This window comes from Lissotriton vulgaris, chromosome 1_1 (genome assembly GCF_964263255.1).
Source record: "Lissotriton vulgaris chromosome 1_1, aLisVul1.2, whole genome shotgun sequence".
Classification (NCBI taxonomy): domain Eukaryota; kingdom Metazoa; phylum Chordata; class Amphibia; order Caudata; family Salamandridae; genus Lissotriton; species Lissotriton vulgaris.
Window position 1 is genome coordinate 940,779,395 of NC_141685.1, and position 18,401 is coordinate 940,797,795.

General features: G+C 43.0%; 1 protein-coding gene across 1 annotated transcript in view; it reads left to right on the forward strand.

The window, feature by feature from the left end:
- LOC147748230 (keratin, type II cytoskeletal cochleal-like) overlaps positions 1–18,401 on the forward strand; it is a 214,146-nt gene that overhangs the window by 194,084 nt on the left and 1,661 nt on the right. The window lies entirely within an intron of this gene.

Here is an 18,401-nt window from a genome sequence, read left to right on the forward strand (position 1 = left end):
TTCCTGTTTTTTTCTTTTTTTAAAGATGCTGTGATAAAGCACCCTTTCTTTTAGACATAAACTCAGTAGGTGACATGTTAGTGGTGGATGCTTGTAACTACAGCTGGTGATAAATAACTAGGAAAGTTATAGGTCACATTTTTCACCAGCATTTGCAACGATACTTTTCAAAATGCTCACTGTGAACAGATATTGTCTCTGTACATCACCAAAAGCATAACTGTAGTTATTCTGCACTGGAATTTTTCATAGATTTATTCCCCGTTGTCGAAGTGGGAGTTTAACTAGAAAGCAGTACAATGTTAAACACAGCCTAGAAGGGCTACAAAATATTCTATTCAGTAGCCTATCTATGTCATTGAAAAGTAACAAAAATGTAGCCAATCAGGTTGCAGCATCTTTTTTTTTTTTTTTTTAAATTTTTTATTGAACATAGCAATGGATAATCAATGGTACAATACATCTTTACAGTTTTAAATAAATAAGTAAAGAAGAAAGACATCTATATACATATATATATCAGACATGAGAATTAGAAAAAGTGGAAGAGATTCATCGAGCACAGCATAAAAGAAATACAAATAACGATTTAATCTTAAAGGGTCTGTGCAAAATCCGCAATTTATAAAGTGTCATTGCAAAAAAGTGCAAAAACCTACAATAAAGTGCTACTGCATGTGCAAAAAAAAACTATGATACAGCGATATCCAAGAAAAAGTGCTAGTGCTTTTAATTGTATTAACCCTTTCTTTATCTTTATCCTTCTTTTGCTGCTCATCCCTCCTTCAGTTGTTCCAAATCCCCAAAATATTTCCAATTCCTTTCAAATCTCTTAATAGAACCTACTCTACCCGCATATGCTTTTTCAAAAAGACAGGTTCTCCTCATCTTATTAAACCATTTTATAAGTGATGGAATTTCCCTTGATTTCCAGTTTTGTAATAATAAAGAGCGAGCGATCGCACATGATATAAATATAAATACCTCCTCCGATTTGTTGATATTACTTCTATCCTTGCTTAAGCCAAACAGGGCTACTTCTACCGTAGGCGGAAATGGTTTTCCAATGGCCAATTCAATTTGCGCAAATATCTCTTTCCAGAAAGACTCCAACATCGGGCAGGCAAAAAAATATGATACCATCCTCCCTGGCCATGTGCAGAGCATCTAAAACACTTATTTTCTGTTCCAGGAAACATTCTTTCCATAGCCTCAGGCGTATAATAGGCTAGCCAACGAGACAGAAAGGCCATCCTCTTATAGTTGGCAGCACGCAAGGATTTGTTTCCCAGTAGACAGAGAGCCTCACAATCTTTCAAGGAAAAAAAGCACTGGGTCGAGAGACTTACTTTATTCAGATGTTTAACAATGAGTGGGGATTGGCCAGAGCAATGGAGCAACTTGTACCACTGCCCTATCCCGCTGCTCTTCCTACCGTAAAGGTTATTTAGTAAATTATTAGGGGTATTCAGCAAACCACTTCCTTCCTTTTTAATAAAATGAGTGATCTGGAGATATTCAAAAAAGGACAGTCGCCTTAAAATGTTGGTTCTAGTTATCACCTCTTGCCAACTAATAACCCTATTTTGGACTAGCAGGTCTCTCAATTCCCGAAACCCACACAATTCCCATTTTTTAATCTTCGAGAAACTTAACGGAAGTCCTATTTTACTACATTCAAACAAACTTAGATATTGGGAACCATCAGAACCATGTTTTTTAAAAAGCAGCAATAAGCGCGTAGTATATTCTTTCAGCGTCTTATACCTCGATTTTTTGGGGAGTTTTGCGGTCTTTAAAAAAATTGGGATTTGAGAGCCTGCTTCTTGGACCATCTTCTCCATAAAAAAATTGTCTCTTGTCTGATACACCCTCAAAAGACCTGCCACTATATCAAAAAATGCAGCTTCGTAGTATGTTTTTAAGTGGGGTAACGCTAACCCTCCTTGATCTATTGAGAGTTGCACCACCGGGAGTTTAACTCTAGGAGTTTTATTACCCCAGATAAATCCTCTTAACATTGTTTCTAATTCTTTAAAAAAAGACAAGTTAATTTTTAACGGTACATTAGTAAACAAAAATATAAGTAAAGGCAGAACTGACATTTTAACCATTGACACCCTACCAATCACTGTCAGAGGTAGCAAGAGCCATTTATCTAACATATGCTTGATTTTATTTTTCATTCTCATGTAATTTAGTTCTAAAAGCATATCATACTCTGCAGTTACAAAAATACCCAGATATCTTATTGGATCTTTTTTTACGACTTGAACTTGCAAGAAAGTAGGGAGAAATCCTGTATCTGTATTTAAAGCAAGAACTTCAGTTTTTTTTTAGCATTTATCTTATATCCCCCAATCTTTTCATAGGCTTTAAACTCTTTCAATAAGTTCTCAATCACCTCCTTTTCAGGAGCAAGATAAAGAATAATGTCGTCAGCAAAAAGTTTTAGTTTAGACATGCCGAAGATGGGGGGCGTGATAGCTGCATTATCCCTGATCCTTGCCACCAAGGGCTCAATAAAAAAAGTAAAAAGCAAGGGAGATAAGGGGCAGCCCTGCCTAGTGCCCCTGTTTACATTGATCCTGCCGGCCTGTTGTGCATTAATTATTACCTGAGCAGAGGCTCCAGAATATATATTATGTAACATCTTAATTATCTGAACCGGGAATCCAAATTGTCCAAGGGAATAAAATAGGGCGTCCCAGTTTACCAAGTCGAATGCCTTTTCGGCATCGACCATTAAAATACAAGCTGGCAGCGAATTGGTGTTCAGATAGTCCAATGCCTGAATTAGGTATTCCGTATTTGTGGCCATATAACGTCCTGCAATAAACCCGGTCTGGTCATAATGGATTACTTCCTGAGCTGCCAGAACAAATCTTTCTGCCCATATTTTCATAAGTATTTTATAATCGGAGTTCAAAAGGCTAATTGGCCTGTATGAATTTACATCATCCTTTTTTTTATCTTTTTTTAAAAAACATATAATTGTCGATTCTTTGAAAGCCCCAGGAACGGTACCTCCTAATTTAATATGGTTAAATAATTTTAATAGAGGTTGTTCTAATTCTGCAAGAAATATTTGATAAAACTCTATACCCATCCTGGCCACAAGCCTTTCCCCCAGAGGTTGCCTTAACACTTGTACGAATTTCTAAAACAGTTAATTCCCTGTCTATTTGTATCTTCCGAAATTCCGAGATTTTAGGAATCTCTAAATTCGCAAAATACTCATGAATCTTTTCTTCCTCTACCTGGTAGTTTGTGGAGTAGATTCTCTTAAAGTGGTCTAGGAAAACCCCAGAGATCTTCTCATTTTCCACCACTTCGATCCCGCTCAGAGGATCCTGGATTTTAAGTATATGAGAAGACTCCTGTTTTTTTCTTGCAGAGTTGGCTAGTAATTTCCCAACCAGCTGACTGTCTTCATAGATTTTTTGCTGGAAAGTTTTTGAGTTATTTATTTCTTCGAGAATAAAAAAATCCCTTAAACATGCTTTAGCTTGCTCCAAGTGGTTTGGTTGAGACTGGAGCTGTAATAAATACTGCTCCTCGACAGTAGATTGTAATTTAGCTATTTTTAGTTTCCTTTCCTTCGCCTGAGCGCTTGTGAACGCGATTATCTTACCCCGTGCTGCTGCTTTAAACCCACCCCAGACTGAGAAGGGTTCAGCTGAGTCTTGGTTTATTTCAAAATATTCCACAATCCATGATCTAAATCCAGATACCCAGGTTTGGTCCTGAAGCAAAGTACGATCTAACTGCCATCTTGGGCGTTCTCTATCGGTCCCTCCCAGAACAAGATCCAATTCAATTCTGCCATGGTCGGAGAAAGGATTGCATCCAATCAGATTATTTGAGATCTGCAAAGATCTTGATATCAAGAAAAAATCTATTCTGGATGCAGTCCGGAAACGATGAGAATAGCATGTGAACAGCTCCCTCTCTACATTTTTGGAGCGCCAGGGATCCCGAAGTTGGTATTCATCTACGAATGTTTCGAGAGAGCCTTTAGTTCTGAGCTTCAACTGTTTTTTATTTTTATTTGAAGTGTCCCTTTTCAGATCTTGGATAAAGTTAAAATCCCCTCCACAAATAATTTGTCCTGGGACTCCACTTAACACCTCATGAATTTCTTTCAAAGCAGAAACATCATCAAGAATTGGGCCGTAGTAGTTCACAAAATTTAGGGCCTTCCCGTGAAGTTTAGCTGTAACCCAAAGCCACCTTCCTTTGGAGTCCCTTCTGGTCTGAATAAACTCCCAGGGTAGATTCCTAGAAAAATAAATTGCTACCCCTCTCTGGGCAACCCCCGCAGATGAAAAAACAGCTTGACTGAAGTATCTCGGAATAAATAGGTTAGGGTCGTTCGTTTTCAGATGTGTCTCTTGAAAGTATACTACTTGAGGATTTAGTGAGATTGCCCACTTTAAGAGAGCCCCATACTTTTGTTTGTTCAACATACCATTAGCATTGATTGACAGTATCTTACATATATCATGATTCATTTAAAATGAGGTGTCTTATCCTTGTTGAGTACCAAATACTAAGAAAATAACTATTACATCCATTGCTTATGTATCTTTTTACTGCATTTCTCACCCCCTGCTCCCCCCCACCCCAGGAATGTGGCAACACCCTGCACTTCCACGCTGACCACATTCCTCCCTCCCTTGCTTCTCAACTGGGTGTCTTCTTCCTACACCCTGGGTGACCCGACTGACTGGACCCACCCTGTTTTTTACCCAAAAAATGTGTTTTCCCTTTTTATAGAACGCTAGCTCACCCTTTGCCTCTTCCTTCCCTACACGAAGCCCACAGGATTCCAGGAGAAGACGAAGAGAGAGAAAAACCATTGGGCTAAGAGGGGAAAGGGAAAGGGATAAGAAGAAAAAGAACGCCAAAGAAAAGAAAAAAGAAAGAAAATTCCTCTCGCTCCATTTCACTCCCTACCCCCTGATATCTCTTTCAAGAGAGACTGCGCCTCATCTAAATCTGAAAATAAGAAGAACTTCCCCCCTGACCAAAACTTTCAGCTTTGATTGCTGAGCAATCGAGGCTTGAGCACCATTTGCTTTGAATAACTGTAAAAGTTTTACAAATTCTTTCCTTCTTTTTGCAGCTGCCGCTGTCATATCGGAAAAGATCCTACATTTTGTAGTCTCAGTCACTGCAAATTGGCGTTGCTGATAGGCCTTCAAAAGAATCCTTTCCTTGATCCTGTAATCTGCAAAGTTCAGTAGAATAGTTCTTGGGAACGAAGAGTTTGCAAACCTCTGTGCTGGAACTCGATGGGCCCTAGTTATGGTCAGGTCCCCTTCAAAATCGGGTAGAACTGATTTCTGGATGAATGAGTTGACCCACTGGACAGTATCAGAGCCTTCTGTTCCTTCCGGGACCCCCACAATTCTTAAATTTGATCTTCGAGAGTTATTTTCAAGCTCCTCCAGCTTGTTCTCCATGATGATCCTCTTCTTTTTTTTTTTTTTTTTAAATTTTTATAAACCTTTATTGTGCATAAAAGGTGAACAAATACGGGCCTACAACCGTCAGGCCGGCCACGGTACAGTTTAAGGCACAAGTGCAGGCAATACAGTTCCCCAGCGGCAGCAGGCAGCATATCAACAGTCAAGTAACGTTACACTGGGTAAATCGTCGCCGAGGAATAGGAGCAATTTAGGTTAATTTTGAAGTTTTACCCCCCCTAAAGCAATCAATGAAGGATAGGAACTAAGGAGAACTGCGTCCGTACAGTAATGACCCAACATGAACAGGCAGCAATATTCCCTGTAACCATCAGTGTAGGTGAACATCCTAAATAGCCTAGCGGTGCAAGGTAAAACCACAAGAGTGCCAGTCAGCATTTGCGCACCACTAGTAGCGTCACCCACTCCCTACTAACCTTTATCACGGACCCAGAACAGAAGCAAGTTAAGAAAAGTGCAAAGAATATACAAAAAATAAGGCCCATAGAAACGAATATGAAATGAAATCCCCCCCCACCCTACACCAATGCGGAGGCTACGGCCTACCCCCCCCCCGGCAGTGTGTCTGTCGCCCACTAAAGAACCCGAAATATAGACCAAGTGAAGAAAAGGAGGAAAAGGAATATGAGAGAAAAAGGCTATAACACTCTGAATATAGGGAGTGAGAAAGGAATAAACCAATCTACGGCTCCCAAGAAAGAAGGTGGGGAGGAGCCCACTCAACCTCAGAACTCCCGGACTCCCCAGCCGCGAAGAGCACCCACACCGTATGCAACAGTAAATTAGGAACACAGTGGACCCGGAGGGCAAGGATCGACAACACCCAGGATCCCAGGCCAACATAGAATCACCCCCCACCCGTCTGCAAGAGTGGACAACAGGGCAAATCAATTGCAATATGAATAAGAGAAAGCAGGATATACCACATAACAATGAACGTATCAAGAATGAAGTTCGGTCCGGGTCTCCGCCAGCCAAGCAATCAGTACCGACGAGGAGGTCACCTTCAGCCCTGTCCCGAACGCCGAAAACCCTCCAAGCATATCCACCACTGCGAGCCTCCCTCAGGGAGGACAATGAAGCAAGATGGCCGCTCCCGACAACAAAGAAGCAGGGGAGGAAGGGACGAGAGTCTCAAGTCCGCAATCTGTGCAGTGTCAATAGAGACGAACTCCCCCTTCGTAACAGGATAGTACACACTCCTCCCTTTCGGAAAGGGAGCACTGGGGGCAGAAGTGTCCGAAGGGGTCAGCAACTGAGAGACCGGGGAACGGGTCCCCGGGGACGAGTGCACAGGCAGAGTCACAATAGCTGGGGTGGAGGGAGACTTTGTATCCGCAGTCTCTTCGACAGGGGAACGCACAACATTGTTGCCAGGGACACGCAGCTCCCTCGCCGTCTCACTCGACAACAATGTATCCCATGCTGAGGTGGTTAGAAGCACCAGGGGGCCAGCAAGACCCGGTCGCCTTGCTTCAGGCACAGCCGCCTCGATCTTCCGTATCAGCTCACGGACGTTTCTCCGCCATGTTGTCCGCAGATCGTCAAGGGCTGCCAGGACATCCGCAGAGGTCCAATCCCCCTGCATTCTCGGGTAGCTCGTAGTGCGCAGTGAAATCCTCGGTGCGGTCCCTCGCTCAAGGATAGGCAGAGCAGCTCAGAGGCAGGAGTGCAAAACAGACCCCACTCAGCCCGGGAGCCAGGAAGGCGCCACAAGATGGAGTCCTTTCAGTGACAAAGCAGCGTAGCGTAGATAAGCGCCGCATGAAATGTCGCCACAAGGGAAAAACTCCTCCGCCAGAGGGGGGGACCAACGTGAAGGAAGGGGTCAGTCTCATCAGCCCCACGATCAATCGTACTGCCCGCAGTCAACGTCGCCTTCCCAGCTCGCCTCACCGGTAGCGTCCAGCAATGCTCAGCGACGGTGATCGGCGAGGGCTTCAGGGACAGCATCGGAGGTCAGCATACGTCCCGGATCTCGCACCAAAACAGCCGGCGGAGACCTCGATAGAACGCCATCCACAGCAGCGCGTTAGCGTCTCCGTTCCAGCTCGGTGTGGGGGCAAACAGGCGTCAGGATAGTCATATAGAAGGAGACGGTTAGCGGAGCCGGGAGCTCACCCGTCCGTCCCGTCCACCATCTTGGCTCCTCCTCGATGATCCTCTTCTTTACTACTTCCTTAGCACCCTCCGAGACTAGATTCATACGATCCTCGAGGACAGAAATCCTCCCCTCTGCCTCTTGAATCCTACTCGGGAGCACCATGTATAGCTCTTCAAATTTATCCATCCTAGCATGGAGAGCAGCTATCTCGGTTTGCTGGTTGTTCTTTATTTCCCGAATTTCATCTAGGATCAGATTTAGCATTTCACGGATATCTAACTGATATCTTACTTCCGTGGGTATACTAGCGACTCCTGCCTCTTCTGCCCCAGATGTTTCATTCTGTCGGGTCTCCCCTTCCATGGCTTGCTCCTCCCTTGCCAAGTGGGGGGTTTGGGGGGTTTGGGGTCCGGATGTCAAAAGAGCTTCAGAGCTTTGGCTCCCCCCCTCTATTAGAACAGAGTCTCTAGGATCAGCAATGTCAGTAGAGACAATAGAAGATTGTGGAGGAGGTGGTGGCACTAGAGATTTCGGGGAAACTTTCTTGGCAAATAAAGGGAAGTGTCTCAGTTCCTTTGCTCCATTATCACTCTTCCTTATTTCCTCCGTTATCTGGGATGGTGTTGAGACTGAGATTAAGACCTGGGTGGGGGTAGGAGTGGGGTTCTGTTCTTGAGCCCCTGCCTGAGGTTGATCCAAAGAACCCAGATTTTTACACCCCTCTACGGCTATTCTCATGTGACCTTCATCATGGAGGGAGTGAGGTAGTGAGAGAGGGAGGGAGGTAGGGAGGGAGGGAGAGGAGGGAGAAAGTTCATCCTCCGAGGACTCCGGCGTAGTATCTTCAGCTGAGTTCTCCTCTCGAATCTTATCTCTCCCTTTCTCTTCTTCAGCTTCGGCTGCCTTACGTGCCTTACGTGCAGCTTTTTTGGCTTGAGCTAGTCGTGTCCTTGCCTTTGAGCGGGCGGCCATTTCGACTTTGCTTAGTTTTACCACCTCCTCTCCCTCTTTCATGGGTTTGCCCATTGTGGTCTCTCCTCTTCTTCGCCCTTACACCTTCGACCCTCCTTACACCCTCTTTTTACCTTCGCTGCAGGATTCCAAGGTTATTTCTATTTCAAGTTGTAAAAGAAGAAGAAAAAAAAATTCCCCCACCGGGTTTTGGCAGAATCCAGGTGATGCACTCTGGTCCTGATCCCGAGATCAAGTGGTCTAGCTGGTCCGGGAGTAACCGCTGTCCATAACAAAACACAGTCCGAGTAACTACCACCCCAGGCAGCTACTCAATTTTTCAAAAGACATAGTACAGAGGAATGTGCTCGAATTTTCCCATCTGATAGCTAAAGAAAACAATACTGCTCCATAGATCAGCCACAGTCCTTCCAATACACGGGGTGAGAGGAAAAAGAAAAAGCTGCAGCAGCAGCTTTATTATTTTTTTTTCTCTTTTTAACCTCCTCCTAGTCCCCAAGCGTTTTTACTGATCAATTACTCTGTCTGACCTTAAACTGGGAGCTCCGGTCGAAGACGCGTGATGACAGATGACTGGAGGCTGGATCGGCGCTTTTCTCTGCGTTTTTACACTTATCCTTCGCCCATGACCGATGTCTTCCGATGTCTAGCTTAGCAGAACGCCTCTGCCTCTGCCTGGATTTTGAACGGATTTCGAGCGGGGGAGCTCCGGACAAGATCAGCTAGCGTTCCGTCCCACTATCGCTATCGCCATTGAGGGGGGTGGAGTCCAGACTTCGGGTCACGGGAGACTACGCAGAGGCGTGGTTCTCTGCAGCCTCCATCGCACAACCAGGGTTGCAGCATCTTGTAGACCACACTCAGAGGCTTCCTTGCTCATATTTTCAAGTACTAGTGTGAACATACAGCACTATAGAAGATAAGATGAGCCTCTCAGGGGAGGAGGGTGGGTCGTGTGTGAATTAATTAAAGATGCAAATACTGGATAACTACAGTTACAGGTAAGAAACATATTCTCTTCTCTAGTATTGGGTCTTTCAGAAATTCACATGCTTGAATCAGAATAGTTAGCACTTAAGCATCATATTATATTCATTATTAAAATAGCGGATGGTGGAATAGAAAATGAACTGTCAGCTCAATTTATTGGCGTAAACAATATAATACCGCTTGTCCCACTGCCACATCTTACTGCACTGATGAGTCCAAGCAGTAGTACTGCGTAAATGTGTGTTTAATTTTCCTCATTGCTGCTCTGCAAATGTTGTGCATAGAAACACCAGCAAACAAAGATGTAGAGATAGAAACACTCCTTGTGAAGTGTGCTCGAACTTTACTTTGTGCTTTACAAAGCACAAAATTGTATGGCTGTAGAAATCCAGTTAGTATGCCTTGTTTGGAATGCGGTAAATGTTGTAGAGGAGTTCCACCATATGCTACCAGTACTTGGTCTAATTTGTTTTGCTTTGTCTATGTAAAATTTCAAGGATCTTTGAACCTCTATGGTGTTCAATACCATTTCCGCTACATTGTTTGAGTTAGGAAATAATGCTTTTAGCTCATGTAAATGAAACTCTGAAACTTCGAAATGAACTGGGGGTTTGTTTTCAAAATTACTCAATCACTTCTTAATTGAAAGTATGGCTCCTAATGGTGAAAGCTTGTATTTCACTTACTTTCCTTGCCGACTTCAAGGATAATAATAGTGCCAGTTTCCATAAAAAATATTTAATTTCTGCTTTGTGAATGGGTTTGAAGGGGCTTTTCATTGCCAAACAGTAAGAGAATGTTTTGTTGGAAGGCAGAGAGTAAAGAGCTCTTTGAAGAAATTATTTGATACGTCTGGTAGAGTAGACCACAGGGTTGGTGTATCAGAGGATCTTCTGAAGCGGGATATTGCAGCTAAATGTACTTTAATAAAAGTATGAGCAAAAACTGTTTCAACTAGATGTAACAGATACAGTAGTATCTGTTCTGGTGTAGATGTTATGGGATGAATTTTTGATTCTTAACAACATAAACGTTTCCACTTCAATTTATAAGTTTTGTTTCTGGTTTTTGCTCTGGCTAGGTTTTTTTTACTATCCTTTTGAATGTTCAAATGTGAAAATTAATTGTATTCCGGAGCAAGGCTGATAAGTCTTAGGATATCAGATCCTTATGAAGTACTTGGCAGCGGTTCATCGCCAATAGGTGGGGAATCAGACTGTAGTTGGATGGGATGTTTCTCTGAGAGGAGAAGTAGTTTCCTGAATCAATGTTGCCTGAGCCATTCTGGAACTATAAGAATTATTCAATATGGTTCCCTCTTCATCTTGTGCAGTAGTTTTGACACCAAAGGTATCAGGAGAAAAGCTTAGGCAAAAATTCCTGACCATGCATTGAAAACCCATTCCCCCGGAATCCTGTTTGTGAATACCAGCTTGCATAAAACTCACATTTTTGATTCTGGGGTGTTCCAAAAAGGTCTACATTTGGTTTGCCTCACTGGGCAAATATGTGGTTCACAACCTCTTGGTTGATTTCTCATTCATGACAGTTGTTCGTCTTTCTGTTCAATGTGCCCGTCACGACATTGTGCCTTTCATACACATGTTCTGCTTGGAGCTTTATTCAGTGTTGTATCAACCATTATCCAATTTTTAGAGGTTCGTGGGACAATGCTTAAGATCAACTGCTGCCCTGTTTGTTGATGTAAGGCATTGTAGAAATATTGCCTGTGCATTCAAGTACAGATGATCATTTTATTCTCAGAAGAAATGGCTGGTGACTTAAACCTGCAGCTTAAAGTGCTAAGAGATTAATGGGAAGATTTAGTTGGTGTGAAGCCCACTTGCCGCTGATTTCTAGGTTTTGTAGATGAGCTTCCCAACCTTCTAGGGAAGCATCTGTTGTAATCACAAAACTTGGGATCTCAGGCATGAAAGTCACACCTCTCGATAGGTTCACCTTTTGAATCTACCAAAGAAGTGCCGCTTTCATCATTGGAGTGATTTGAATTATATCATTGAAAGAGCCATGAATTTGGATCCATTGATTGTCCAACTCTTCCTGAAGGTGTCTCATTCAAAATCAGCAATATGGGAGTAAAGGAATGCATGATAACATCATTCCGGAGAGGTACTTCAAGAGAAGAGCTAAAACTAACTTTCTTTTCTGCAGCATATTTTCTAGATGTATTAGTTTGGCCCACCTTTCTTATGCTCTGTCATTTACAGATTAGCATCCAAGAAAGTTATGTTTCTCGATGGTCAGAGGACATATTTCTGTGGGTAGAGGGTAAGACATTTTGTAAAAATATGGGAAGCCGATTTCAGTCCAAAAGGGAGAACTTTGAATTAATAATGACTGCCGGCAACTTCGAACCTTAAGAATTTGAGGATCTAATGTGGTCTTCTAATCTCCATGATTGAGTAGCTGAAGGATGTCTTGACCAAGCAAAATGGTTGTTTCCTTAAATATTTGTTTAGATTTCGTGGACCCAGAAGGGTTCTCCATTCTCTTGATCTTGTCCTTATCAAGAGGAAATGAGCATAGAACGTATTCCTTTCTAGTTGCATGGAACTTTTTCTGTGGCTCCTTTGCTGAGCATGGTTAGGATTTCTAATTTAAAATGATGGAGATGCATTTGAGATTTATTTTATGATGGATTTGGGAAGTTCCAATGTATGACTATAGGCAATCAGGTCAGATACCCAACGGTCTGTTGCTATGGATCTCCATTCCATTCAATATTATGATATTCGACCCCTAGGTTGTGTTGAGGGAAACAGTAGCCAATGCCTCTACCCAGTCACTGACCCAGTTTTCTCCTCTGGGCTTGTTTTGTATAAGCTGCGGAAGGAGGCTGTCTGTATTGTTGCTGTATGTATTGCGGCTGATGTTCCTGTTAAGAGGGTTTTTAGAAATGGGTGTCTCTAGCTGGCAATGGTTTGCACCTTTGTCTAAGTAGGGACCCTTCCTCGTAGTTTGGGTAAGGGAGGTACACTTCTAAAATAACCCCTGCTCACCCCCTTGGTAGCTTGGTACAAGCAGACAGGCTTCTCACAGAGGCAGTGTAAAAAGCATTTGTGCACACATACAATAACAGTGAAAACACTACAAATGGACACCACACCAGTTTAGAAATATAAGCAATTCTTTATCTAAACCAAACTAGACCAAAAGCGACAGAAATCCAAAGTACAGTTCTGAAAAATATGCAGTTTGCAAGGAAAGCTTAAAAATGTAGAAATATCCACAACACAAGTCTGTAGCTCCGTCCAGGGCTTCCGCGATGCTGTAAACAACAGTCTAACAGTTCCAGCCGACAGCGTCGGTACGGGCCAGCTAAAACATTTACAGACTCGTGAGCAGTACCTTTCTTGTTGCGGCCGACACTTTGTTGTGAGTCTGTTGGTGCAAATGTTGCGTTTTAAAATGGGAGCGTTGCAGGGTGTGGTGCCCTCACGAAGCGGTGCAGGCAGCAGTACGGTGATGATTGTCCAGACGGCATCGGTGAGTCCAAGGCTTATGATGTGGGGTGAAGTGGTACTCGATGCAGTGCTGGCAGGTTGTGGTGTAGGTGACATAGCCGGTCGGTGTTTGGGTGGTGCAGCCCCAGTGTCGGTGACGTACAGGCAGAATGAAGCAAGGCAGTGAATTGCGGTGCCCACAGGACGGGGTGCAAGGAACAGCTCATGACGATCGTCCAGATGGCGTTGGTGAGTCCAAGGATGCGGTGCGGCGGGGCCTTCTGCAGTGCCTTTGTTCTCTGGTGGAAAAGAAACTCCTTGCCCAGCCAAAACCAGTTCTCTGGTGCAGCTTCCTGACAGGAGGTGGAGACAGCATTGTCCAAAGTAGACCAGGCCCATTCAGGTGTAAAGGAAATCTCCTCCCCCTACTCTAAGTGCAGCCCAGGTCTATTCAGCCCTGACCTGATTACCCAAGAAAGGGACGACGCACATCATTCCCCCAACCCCCAGTGGCTGTCTGAGAGAATGTGCATCCTCAGCCCCTGTCACTCCAAAGCCAGACAGTCAATACACAAAGCAGTTGCGGCACAAGGGATGGCTAAGCAAGAAAATACCTACTTTCTAAAAGTGGTATTTTCAAACACAGAATGTAAAAATCATTCGTACTAAAAGATACAACTTTATATTCGGAGTTCAGGCATACAAAAATTCTCATTCTATCATACGGGACAGTGCCTTGCTGGTACCCCCAAAGTCCAACTTGCCCCGATTAAATCTGTTCTCAACCTGGCGGCCAGACTTATCTCTGACTGTAAGCGATATGATCACATCTCTCCTGTCCTCAAAAATCTCAAATGGCTCCCAATAGAAGGCAGATCCACTTACAAGATTGCCTGTATCACTCACAAAGCCCCTCACCAAAACACCCCCGTGTACCTTTCTGACAAACTCCAAAAAGCAGGGTGTGCTAGATCTCTGAGGAGCACTAACGCCCTTGTCCTTATCCCCTTCGGATCAAAAGTAAAAAGACTCAATCACGTGCATTCTCAGGCAATGCCCCTCGAATTTGGAACTCTCTTCCCAAAGATCTGCGTTGCAACCCTTCCTACCCTCTCTTCAAAAAAAGCCTCAAGATGCTTCTTCTTAACAAATATTGGGGTCCTTAATGATACTGAACGCTCTGTCCATTTTCTCATTTCACTCCACCTCCTACTTACATTTCCTATATTCTCTCTCCTTCTCTATCTACCCATCTCTATCTACTTATTCAACAGTCCTCTTCTCCGTTACCTGATCTCTTAATTACCTCTTCCTTTTACTCTCGTAAGATTCAAATGCCTTATCCTATGTTATTAAATTGCCCTATGTTGACCTGTTTCATGATGTTTCACCTATCCTGTAAAGCGCTCTGATACTCTTGGGTCCAGTAGGGCTATATAAAACCTTTTAAATAAATAAACTGCATTTCACTATCAGGACATGTCACACACCTTAGTACATGTCCTACCTTTCACATACACTGCACCCTGCCTATGGGCTACCTTGGGCCTACCTTAGGGGTGTCCCACATGTACGAAAAGGAGAAAAGGAATGGTTAAGGCTTGACAAGTGGGTGCACTTGCTAGGTCGACATGGCAGTACCAAACTGCGTACAGACACTGCAGTGGCAGGTCTGAGTTACATTTACAGGCTGCTCATGTGTGTGGCACCATGAGTGCTGCAGGCCCAATAGCAGCATTTGATTTACAGGCCTGGGCACACCCAGTGCACTGTACTAGGGACTTACCAGTAAATCAAAAATGCCATTCATGGAATCACCAATCCATAAACACAATATGCAGGGAGAGCATATGCACTTTAGCACTGATCAACAGTGGCAAAGTGCCCAGAGTAAAAAAAAACAACAAAAAAGGGTTCAAAACAGAATGGCCCTAAAGCAAAAAGTCTGGGGATAAACCCATTGGAAAAGCCAGGTCTGGCAAGGGTTGAGATGATTGCATCCTCCTCTGGAGAAAATTGCCTTCTACTTGCTCCACGAAAGGGGCTCCTCCTCTGTTGCAGACTACCCAGTAACCTTACGGTATCAATGTCAGGTGGAATTGCTTGCAAGGAATCATCTACATGTTTCTTGACAAGAACTTCACTCTCATATGGCAAATCCAGAATTTTGCTTTGCACTTCAAGCCTGACAGAAGTAACCTTCAATCACAATTGCCTCCTAAGAACAGCTGTTCCTGCCAATTTTCTGAAGCCGGTGGGTGCAGTGTCCAAAGCATAATCTATCATTTCTCATGGTGCCCGAAAATGTCTCCTTGAAGGATCTTTTTTATTTCCAATTTAACACTGTGTGGAAGATGATCAATATATGATTCCATATCAGACCACATCTGCCTGTCTTACCGAGCAAGTATTGCTCACTAATTGGACAAACTGTGATTACTGACACTGGCGAAAAACATTTTCCTTTATTATCTAGACACGTTCTCTCTCTGCCAACTAGTGTAGAGGTTGGTGCTGATGCTTCTTCGAGCAGTGTTGGGCAGCCTGCATTACCACGGAATGGGGATTCGGGTGTCTAATTAAAAAAATTGACAAATTCTCCAGGGCTTTATAGTTTTTGTCTAATTGTGGGAGGACCACTGAGACTATTGTTTCATTTTCCATTGTTTTAATATCTTTCTCCCAAACGTAATGAACAACAGGAACTTCTTGGATTGTTTTACAAGAGGGTTATTTGAATTCGTATATGAAACAGTCTAATTGTTTTGTAGGCATTGGTATTTAAAACCTTTTGCTACTCCCTCCAAAAGGATATGACATCTCCCTGTATTTTTTGGAGGAGAATCTATAGGTTGTGGAACTGGTGGGATTAGGGATAGGATTAAATAGTCATCCTTTTCAGCAGCCACATCTTCATCTTCTGGTACTTCTCGTTCCTCATCCATAGACATATTGTCATCCATTAGAAGGATTGAGGTTTTGGTTGTGGTGCTTGTTTGAGAGAAGATGCATATGGTAAGTTACAATGTGTTTGCGGAGTAGATGGGTGCACACAAGGAGATTGTGGATGTATTGAAGCTTTTCTAGTTAAAGTTATTTTCAAGGGCTCGAGAAACATTTTATAATAGTCTGCAAGCATGAGTCTTAAATCAGTGTCTAAGGCTTTTGGCACGTCTAACATTTCCACTTGATATTGTCGTTTTTGTGAATAGGGTTGGATCACATCCATAGACTGGTTTCCATGAACCTCAGTCTGAGAAGATTAATATTCCTCTACATAATATTAATCGCTTTCATCATCTTGTTGGCATTTTACATGGAGTTCTGATTGACTATGTGCCATTTTACAGGGCCCATCATAATCAGAGTCATCCTCGTCTAGTACATGACTTGAGGGTAGTAGTGATAACCTACTGGTAGAGCATATTCTCACATTAATGGGAATGAAAAAAAATTCTATTTTTCAAACCTTTCTTTTCCCTCGTCGATGATGTTCTGGTTGGTTTTCGTCAAACTGTATTGTTGTTTTTGTCGCCGATGGGGTCATCGTTTTCATCGACAAAATCATAGTACATGTAACTGTAGTCTTCAGCAAACTCGAAATAGTTACCATTGCCACCATTGTTGTTGTCAGTGTCATAATCACTGTCGTCAACTAGATGCTGTAATATTTATAAATATATTAACCCTTTGGACGCAGCTGGAATCCCTCCGCGGTGTGGGCGAATTCCACGCATACTAAAATCAGACGGGCCCGGCAGTCCGACGCACACGACCACTGTAACGTTGGATGGCCGGGAGCCGTCCGACGCATGCAAGGGGTTAAATAAACGACAACCATTTATTTACAGTCAAAGTGAAAAACAAAGCTTAGGTGTCCTGCATCACTTAACTTTAGGAACACCTTCATTTTTAAAATATATTGTAACAAAGTGTAAAAATATAATAACACCCCTCAAAATTCAAAAAAGTGCATTTCAATAACATGAAGAAGCATTTTGCCTTCGTACATCCGATAATGTGACTGTAATTTGTTTTTTAAAGTGACAGTTTTCAAACATGAATTTACAAACATTCATGTCTCGTGCCACCCTGACAGCAATGCCAATAGTGAACTAAGTATCAAACCAAAGGAGGGTTTTGGCTAAAGCGCAGTAAGGCTGCGCCAATTTAATGATTAAAAAAACATGTGCCAGTACTGCTCATTATTTTTCTTAGTTATTTGCAAAACAAGTGAATAACACCTCGCCTGCAAGGACCACTATTTCAGTCCAGATCTGATTTCCAAACGTTTTTTATTAACTTTTTATTATATTCGATTGTTTTTTGTATTTTGTTTTTTTTGCATTTATTTATTAACAAAAATTTCTGTTTGACAATTAATCCAAGTCAATCAGCACCCTAAAAATTGTTTAGGGGTAGGGGCGGAAGACTCTTAATTCTGTTCTGGACTAGGCTGGCAGTTCTTATGCACACTGACTAATGCCTTGTGACAGACTGAAATTTCACTGGCAGAAATCTAGTCCTTTGCCCAACGATAAATGGCCAAACAAATCACGCAGTATGGGGCACCCACCACGCCTTGTGGAATGGTCCGCATCTACTCAACTCTTAACTCCTTCGATGCTAGTGACGGAACCACTCCGTCATGAGCCACAGGCGTGCTGTGCTTATGACGGAGTGGTTCCGTCACGCCGCGGCCGCTCCGTCATGAGCACAGCACGCACATGGCTCGTGATGGAGTTGTTCCGTCACAAGCATGGCGGTGCCGCACGACCACTCTCCTCCCCAGCACTGTGTCAGAATTCGCGCCGCGGCCAAGGGGTTAAAGAACCACTAATGACCTGATTTAGAATTTGGCCGGCAGATTACAATCCATCAGGGTGGCAGAAGACATTACCTCTGCCACCCTGACGGACTACTGTCTACCAATTTTTTAGATGACCACCAGATCGCCTGCCATCTCTATACATTGAAGGAATCCACTATATCATGTATTTCAATGTACTAAATAATTAGTGGATGGCTGCCATCGGTGTTAAAAGGGGTTCAAACTTCTTATTTTTTGTTTTTCCAAACCAAACTCTGCAGTAGCCAAAGACTCATTCCAAACCATACCAACAGGATTGAAAAGCGGGGAAGGAGCATATTGCTTGACATACAAGCGCACAATTCGCCTAGGTGCACTGTGGTAAAAGCAGTGCATATTAACACTCACTTTAGCTGAAAGTCTTTTAAGTTACTGTTGGTGGCACAGCCACTGCTTTGCAGATTTAGACGTGTTTCAGTATATTTGTCCTTATTCTGTAGAGAGTAACAAGCTAAATTTGGCGGGTGCTGCCAATACCTAGAATATTGTCTCTTCCTAGCTAACTGAAA